This window comes from Bos javanicus, chromosome 20 (assembly GCF_032452875.1).
Source record: "Bos javanicus breed banteng chromosome 20, ARS-OSU_banteng_1.0, whole genome shotgun sequence".
Classification (NCBI taxonomy): Eukaryota; Metazoa; Chordata; class Mammalia; order Artiodactyla; family Bovidae; genus Bos; species Bos javanicus.
This window is the reverse complement of record NC_083887.1, coordinates 9,469,271-9,477,796: the sequence shown is the minus strand read 5'-3', so window position 1 is coordinate 9,477,796 and position 8,526 is coordinate 9,469,271.

Here is an 8,526-nt window from a genome sequence, read left to right as displayed (position 1 = left end):
CCTCGGCAGGCTGGGCAGCTGGAGGGACTCAGGTGTGAACGAGCCATCCTTGTCTTGGGAGGTAAGGGAAGCATCCCAGCACATCCAGGCCTCTATTTCCTTGCTGCAGAGTGGCCCCGTGCTGGGGACCTGCTGGTACTCTCCATGGCTGCACAGAACACAGGGCCCCACCTAAGGAGTGTGGGCCCCGGAATTGTCAGTCACATGTGGCAATGTCTACTTCGTTCTCGGGGCTCCAGTTTCCTCCCGTGACAGTCGTTTCTAATTGTCCTTTTCACTTCAACTCCTGTCTCCTCCCACCCCTACACACACTTCCCCAGCATACACACATGCATGCATACACACACACACTCATGATCTTTCAGGTATTCCATGCTCTCTTGCTCTTATTCTTCCCTTCTCTCCTGGTGGTTGTTGCTAAATTAAAAAGAAGTTTTGAAGTGAAGTCGCTCAGTCGTGTCCCCCATGGACTGCAGCCTACCAGGCTCCTCTGTCCATGGGATTTTCCAGGCAAGAGTACTGGAGTGGGGTGCCATTTCCTTCTCCAGGAGATCTTCCCAACCCAGAGATCAAACCCACATGTCCTGCATTGGCAGGTGGATTCTTTATAGCTGAGTCACCAGGGAAGCCCTCTTAGGGTTATTTGGATAGTTAAATGAGTTAATTCACATAAAGTACTTTTTGCTTGGACCTGGGTTTGATCCCTGGCTCGGGAAGATCCTCTGGAGAAGGAAATGGCAAACTACTCCCTGGAAGTATTCTTGCCTGGAAAATCCCATAGATGGAGGAGCCCAGTGGACCACAGTCCATGGTGTCTCAAGAGTTGTACACAACTAAATGACTAGCACACTTACACATTCACTGCTTACCAGTAAGACAAATTCTTACTGGTAGGCAGTAAGTAACATAGACCCACCCCAGCCTATAACAATATAGATGTAAATCCAAAGAATTCAGGAAATAAATTATGATTTGATTATAGAAACTTGAATAGAATAACATATCTCTGCCTTCTGTAGAATATTTTAATGCTCCTACACTATTTTATTACTAAATAGGTTTTATTCCAATAGTTTTCTTGTTTTTTTAAAGTTATGTTTCTGATTCAACAAATAAATTTTTATAAAATATTAAACATAAAAAATTATGTATTGTTAAACATAAAAATATTTATGTTTGGGCGCCAACATATTGTTGTCGTCTGCCTGTGCTTTTGATTCATGGTATGGTTGGGACCCTGAGCCTGCCAAAGTTTGGGAACACTGTTTATGACATTTGAGTAAAAAAAAATTTTTTTTAATATGTAACCAGTTCTCTGCCATACCTCATCCTCACCACTCGTCTTAAGCCTGAGGAAGGATCCTGCTTCAGGGAAATCAAGTCACCACTTTCCAAAATTATAAAAATACTTTAATTTACTGCCACCTGTGAAATATTTATAGGAAGCCATGAACATGGCACGTTCGTCGGTTAGTTGCTCAGTTGTGTCCAACTCTTTGCGACCCCATGGACTGTAGCCCACCGGGTTCCTCTGTCTATGGGATTCTGCAGGCAAGAACACTGGAGTGGGTAGCCATTTCTTTCTCCAGGGGATCTTCCTGACCCAGGGATTGAACCCTGGGTCTCCTGCATTGGCAGGCAGATTCTTTACTGTCTGAGCCACCAGGGAAGCCCATAGGAAGTCACAGAATGATCCTATTACAGTGGCAACTGGTGGGGTTGGAGAGGCAGCTGGCAAGCTGTGAAAAACTCACATTTAGCCTTTAGCAAATAAAAATACTGAGATTATTTTATGTAGAATCCTCCCTTTTTCTTACAATATCCTGGAATAGGCTGGGAGGTCAGAAGGCAGGTGAGCCACTCGGTGGGAGTCAGTGAGCGCATCTTGCCTTTCATTAAAGCAGCCCCAGAGGGCCGTGCCCCTTCCCATTCTGCTCTCTTCTGATTACACAATTATTTCCACTTATGAATATAATTGCTATGAAATTAGGATCATAATATGAATGCTGTTTTATGGCCTTTGTTTTTCACTGATCATAAACAATTTAAAAATGTTTCTACAAAGTCTTCCCTTTCCTCCTTTAAAATTGTGATATTTTATCTTGTAAATTCTCCACAAGTTTATGTGACCCCATCACTGGGCATTTCCCAAGGTTTTCCTGTAAATATCTATTTTTTTTAAGGTGTAGCTTTTTTCCTTTTGCTTCTTTTGAGGTGTTATTTTGGGACCCTTTCCCAAGGTTAGGATTGACAGATTAAGGAATGTGAACACTTTTGTGGGTTTCGTCATATAACACTGTTAGTATTTCCAAAAAAATGTGGAGGTGATTCTTTTTAAGAGAAAATAAGATAGAATTTTATATTTTCAAGAAGAGAAAGGCAGGATAGGAGAGGTATTGACAGAGAAAGAAGTATGAAGAATAACTTTAAGGACCCCTTACAAATAGGACATAAGTAGTCTTGAAAACATGAGGTAAATCCAGAAGGGGCTTAGAACACTAGGATACCTCTTTAACGTGTGACCTCATGTAGGAGGCTAATTTAGGCTGTTGCATTTTTTTAAAAGTTTTTCTTGAAGTATAGGTGATTTATAATGTTGTGTTAGTTTCAGGTGTATAGCAGAATGATTCAGTTATATACATATATATATACACTTATATTATTATTCATATTTATATATACATACTCATTTTTAGATTCTTTTCCCTTTAGATATTATTGATTTTGTAATATCTCTGTGTTATACAGTCGGTCCTTGTTGGTAGTCTATTTTATATACAGCAATGTGTGTATGTTAATCCCAACCTCCAAGTTTATCCCTCTCCCCCTTCCCCCTTTGGTAACCCTAAGTTTGTTTTCTGTGTTTGTGAGTCTATCTGTTTTGAAAATATCTTCATTTGTATCTTTGTTTCAGGTCCCACCTACAAGTGATATCACATGATATTTGTCTTTCTCTGTCTGGCTAATTTAGTATAATTAGCCAGTAGATAATTCCTAGGTCCATCCATGTTGCTGCAAATGACATTATTTTGTTCTGTTTTATGGATGGGTAATATTCCTTTGTGGAGAAGGCAATGGCACCCCACTCCAGTACTCTTGCCTGGAGAATCCCACGGATGGAGGAGCCTGCTAAGCTGCAGTCCATGGGGTCGCTAAGAGTCTGACACGACTGAGTGACTTCACTTTCTCTTTTCACTTTCATGCATTGGAGAAGGAAATGGCAACCCACTCCAGTGTTCTTGCTTGGAAAATCCCATGGGCAGAGGAGCCTGGAAGGCTGCAGTCCATGGGGTCGCTAAGAGTCAGACACGACTGAGCGACTTCACTTTCACTTTCACTTTTTCACTTTCCTGCATTGGAGAAGGCAATGGCAACCCACTCCAGTGTTCTTGCCTGGAGAATCCCAGGGACGGGGAAGCCTGGTGGGCTGCCGTCTATGGGGTTACACAGAGTCAGACATGACTGAAGTGACTTAGCATAGCAATATTCCTTTGTATATGTGTACCACATCTTCTTTGCCCATTTATCTGTTGATGGACATTTAAGTTGCTTCCATGTCTTGGCTATTGTAAATAGTGCTGCTGTGAACATTGGGTGCATTTTTTTTTTTTTGGTTGCTCTATGTTTTGTTGCTGAGCATGGGCTTTCTCTGGTTGCAGAGAGCAGAGAGCATGGGCTACTCTCTAGTCTCTTGGCTGTGGTGTGGGCTTCTCATTGTGGTGGCTTCTCTTTGTTGCAGAGCACAGGCTCTAGGGCTCACAGGCTTCAGTAGTTGTGCCTTGTGGGCTTAGCTGCTCTGTGGCATGTGGAATCTTCCCAGATCAGGGATCAAACCTGTGTCCCCTGCACTGGCAGGCAGATTCCTATCCACTTTACCACCAGAGAAATCCTACATGTATCTTTTTAAATTATAGCCTCTTTCTTTCAGAGCAGCCAACAAAGTCATTCCATAAGTTAACCTATTGGCCATGAAGCTTTACAACTGATACTTTCTGGTTCTTCAGTCCTCATATTCTTCCAATTCATTTTTAATCATTTGGATGAGTCCTTGGTTGGGTGGTTAGGTACTTTTCCCATCAGAAGAGTGGGAAATGAGCTCACACTTCCAACAACTGGTGGAACATAGACCTTTGGATTGCCAGCCCTGGGGTTTATTTATTGACCCTCTTGATAAATAGGAGTAGGGGGAGATGTTATTTTTGGAAAAGTCTGAGCTTTAATTTCCCACTAGTGAATTTCATTTAAATAACAAAACACCCCCCACGCGTATTGCTGTTGACAACACTGAGCTGATGGTGCCTTGCTCTGAGATCCCCAGGATGCCACTACCGGGCACCCAGGCAGTCACCTTCTGTTTGCGAATCCTTAAAGATAATCTGGCCATGACGGGTTTTCTTTCTTGAAGCATGTGAGAAACATAGGTATGAATTCTTGCAGTCTATAAGTATCCCAATTTCAAGGGCCTGTTGGATTTCCAAAACTACAGGCCAGGTGTTTGTAACTTAAAATATAATTTCTCGTTAGAAAAAAAAATTATAAAAATACACCTCACTTTTTAATCATGTTTAATAGCTTTTAGATATTGTTCAGATGTTCAAGCATAAATGGAATGTGATTTCATTTGCTCTTCACAACGACTTGGGTAGGGAGTATTATGAGTCTACATTAACAGATGGTGGAGAAAAAGAGAAACTAAGTCGAACTTTTCAAGTTCATGGAGCTGGTGAGCGATGGAAGCAGATTGCTAACCCGCGTCTTTGAACTCCAAGCCCAGTCTCTTTCCACATCAGCACTGTTGGCCAGCTTCCTGGATCCACACATGAAAGGCTGTTTTACCCACAATTATTAACACTCCAATTTAGGGAAAATGTTTGCTTCCCAATTTCAGGATTGGAGGCAGACTGCAGGATGTGAAATGATCCTTAATCTAATAATGTGAAATCAACTAAGCTAAGCTTGTCTTTTGAGCCCTCGGGCTTTTTCTCTGTACCCCTGATGGTCTTTTCACTGGCCCAGCTCCAAGTATACTAAATCAGATTATCCAGAATTGTTGTTCAAGAACTTATATTAAAAACAAAACAGCAACCACCACAAAAAAAAAAAAAAAACAAACCCTGACACAAAAGAAGACAAACAAATTGGAAAGGTAAACCAATTTCTTGTGTAAGAAAACAGAAGACTTAACATGAAGGTGTCATTTTCCCCTACATTAACCTGAAAGTTAATACCTCAAAACAATACTTAAAGTGAAAAAAAAAAAAATTGGAAGCAATTCACTGATGCTAAGATCTGCTTAGAAAAACTAACAAGCCTAAAGCCAGAATTTCTGAAAGAAGAGAGTAGTAGATGCCTTATAGGATTTGTTTTTTGAGATACATGTCTTATTTGCTGATTTTTTTATTTTATTTTTTATTGGAGGATACTTGCTTTACAATGTCGTGTTGGTTTCTGCTGTACAACTCTGAGTCAGCCAAAAGTATACGTCTGGGTCTTTCCCCTTGAGCCTCCCTCTCACCCCTCCCAACCCACCCCTGCAGGTCATCACAGAGCCCGGTGCTGAGTCCTTGCGCTACACGGCAGCTTCCCCCTAGCTGTCTGCTTTACTCCTGGTAATGTAGCCTTACAGGATTTTGTAGCATGATAGGAGGAAGCCAGGACCTTCCATCTTGCTGCTGTGGCTCTTTCCTCAAACACAGGCCAAAGTGATCTGCAATCACTATGTTTGTCTTCATCAAGTCAGCGCTGAAGTTTTGGGTGGACAGAAGCCCGGCTGTGAACAGAGAAATAAATGGACCGGATGTCAGAAGAACGATTTGGTTCTAAAGAACATTGGAGAGACAATGGCTTCAAAGACTTAAGAAGACATGTAGATGAAAGTGTGTAGACACAGGTGTTCATATATTGCCGGTAGGTAATTATCCTCAGAGACTGTGTATGAAACATCAAATATACAAGGATCTTTATTCTGAAAAATCTCTCCTGTAATTCTTCAATAATGCCATTCCCTTTTCACTTCTGAACCTACAGGATCGCCAAAGCTTCCAGTTTTCCAGATTTCATCATTTTTAGGACCAGTGGAGCCTTCCAAGGAGAACAGGATTTAGGAAGACATTTTCTTGTGTGTGTTCTTTATTAATCACGTATTTCCAAGTATTAAGTGGACTGGCAAAAGTCCTAATTTAGTCAGACACTCCTGGTGTATGATTGTTGTCCCATATTTAATATAATTAGTAAGAACTCTTCTTATAAATGTCCAGATTCGGATGATGAAAGATATATAATCACTCTATTTATATGGCATCTTTGTGCAGGGGGATGATTGCTCTGCCTAGATGACCTTGCATTCCTCTCTAAGATATGGAAGAGGGTCCCCCACACCTCAGATACTGGTTTTGCATTGACTCAAGGGCTTTGGGGGACTTGGGCCCCAGTAAGCCTTGAGTCCCCGTGAATAAGATGGGATTCCTGAGCATTCTATCAAAGGCACCCCCTCTAAGCTGCCACGAATCCAGTTGGAACAGAGTATGTGGGTGTGCGTGTATTTGCATAAGTGGGTGTTGTAGGAACCCAATCTTTCCATGGGTCAGAAGAAAAGGAGAAATACAGAGAGAAATGCTCTTTATTACTGGAAATGCCTTCTCTGTTTGCAAGACAAAGGAGAAAGAGAGAGAGCCTGAGATGCACTTGAAGCCACCATTGACTCCAGGGTCCTCTCCCTTCCCAGCCCCCAGACACACACCTCAGTTAGAGGGCCTCTGATAGGAGCCTGTGCTGGAAGCAGCAGCCTGTGACGTGGCTGTCTCTATAGAGACAAGTCACTTTCCTAAGAGGGCTTGGTAAGCAGGAAACCCTAGTAACCGGTTGAAAGCTTTTTTTTTTTTTTTAATATGAGGATTTTCTATACTTGAATTCAAAAGGCCCCTCCCTGGGAAAGCAGCTTGTGGCAGGCAGAAAAGAGAGGGCTAGTTGGCCTGGAGGCCGAGAATTTGGGAATAAGACTGGAAGGCTGTTGGTGGACCAGGGTAGGAGAGGTTGCTATTTGCCGTTCCAGGTTGGCTGGTTAGAGCCTGAATTCATCTTCATCCTGCTGCATGAGAGCCCATGGCTGCCAATTAATCCATGAAACGATGCCCCTAGGGACAAAACAAAGCTGCGATCCCCTTAGCAACCTCATCACAGCCTTCCCTTTCACCTGGCAAATTCCAGGCATTAGCAGCAGGGAGCCATCAGGAGCTCAGGGGGTGCAAATCTGAGTGCTATGCAACACAGCAAACCTGCTTACCTGGCACAAAATAAATGCCCCATTTCACTGACATGGCGTTCCTGCCTCTTCCCATTGAACCAGAGCAAACATCACTCCTTAAAGGAAGTCTTCTTTCTTGGTAAGAGATTGCACTGGGCTGCACGTAAAGAGAACCAGCTGAGGAGTTTGAGCAAGTAAGGGGTGCTTTTCACCTACGAAGCCTGCAAGTGCGCAGTGCAGGGAGCTGCCAGCTCCACGGGGCCACTCATGCCCTAGCCCCTTTAGTCTCCCTGCCCGGCCATTTTTGGAATGTGTCCCTCCACAATCTAAGAGGGTCCACCTCCAGTCTTCATTCCAGGCAGGATAGAGAAGCAGCAAAAATTAAGGAGGAAAGAGAGACTCACACAAAAAGAAGCCAGACCTTTCCCAGCTGGTTTCTGGCTCCTTCTTATTGGTCAGAAATGGGTCATGTGACTCTAGCCTCCAGGGAAGCTGTGATATGTGGTTTTTTGGCTTAGTTGCAACCATGAAACAGTTGGTTTTTTGTTATTTTTCTTTTTAAACCAAGGCTTATTTATCTGGCTGCATTAGGTGTTAGCTGTGACAGGTGGAATCTTTGTTGCAGCACATGGACTCTCTAGTTGAGGCTCATGGGCTTAGTCGCTCCATAAGTTAGTCACACAGTCATGTCTGACTCTTTGCAATCCCATGGACTGTAAGCTGCCCAACTCCTCTGTTCATGGAATTCTCCAGGCAAGGGAATACTGGAGTGGGTTGCCTTTCCTTCTCCAGGGGATCTTCCTGACCCAGGGATTGAAACCGGGTCTCCTGCACTGCAGGTGGATTATTTACCTGCTGACCTACCAGGGAAGCCTGTAGTTGCTCCACAGCATGTGGTGTCTTAGTTCCCTGACCAAGGATCGAACCCACATCCCATTCATTGCAAGGTGGATTCTTAACCACTGGACCCCTGGCAAAGTGTCAGCGGTTGTGTTCTAAGGGCAAAGCTAAGAATAAGTATGAGCAAACAGCTATAGTGTTATCTACTGCACCTTCCCTGATGGCTTCATGCAGGGAGTGCTGGAAAATGTTTAACAACTGCCATCTGGGGCAAGAAAGGAAGATGGTTTGTAGCACTTGCCAGTTTCTGTGGTACAGATACCTTCATCGCGGCCAGTTACAAGCTATCGACATAATGTCACATTCTCCCGGAAGTTTACAGAGACTTGAGTTCCATTAAGAAACAACACACAGCCTGGAGCCAGATGTGGACAGGTCTCAGG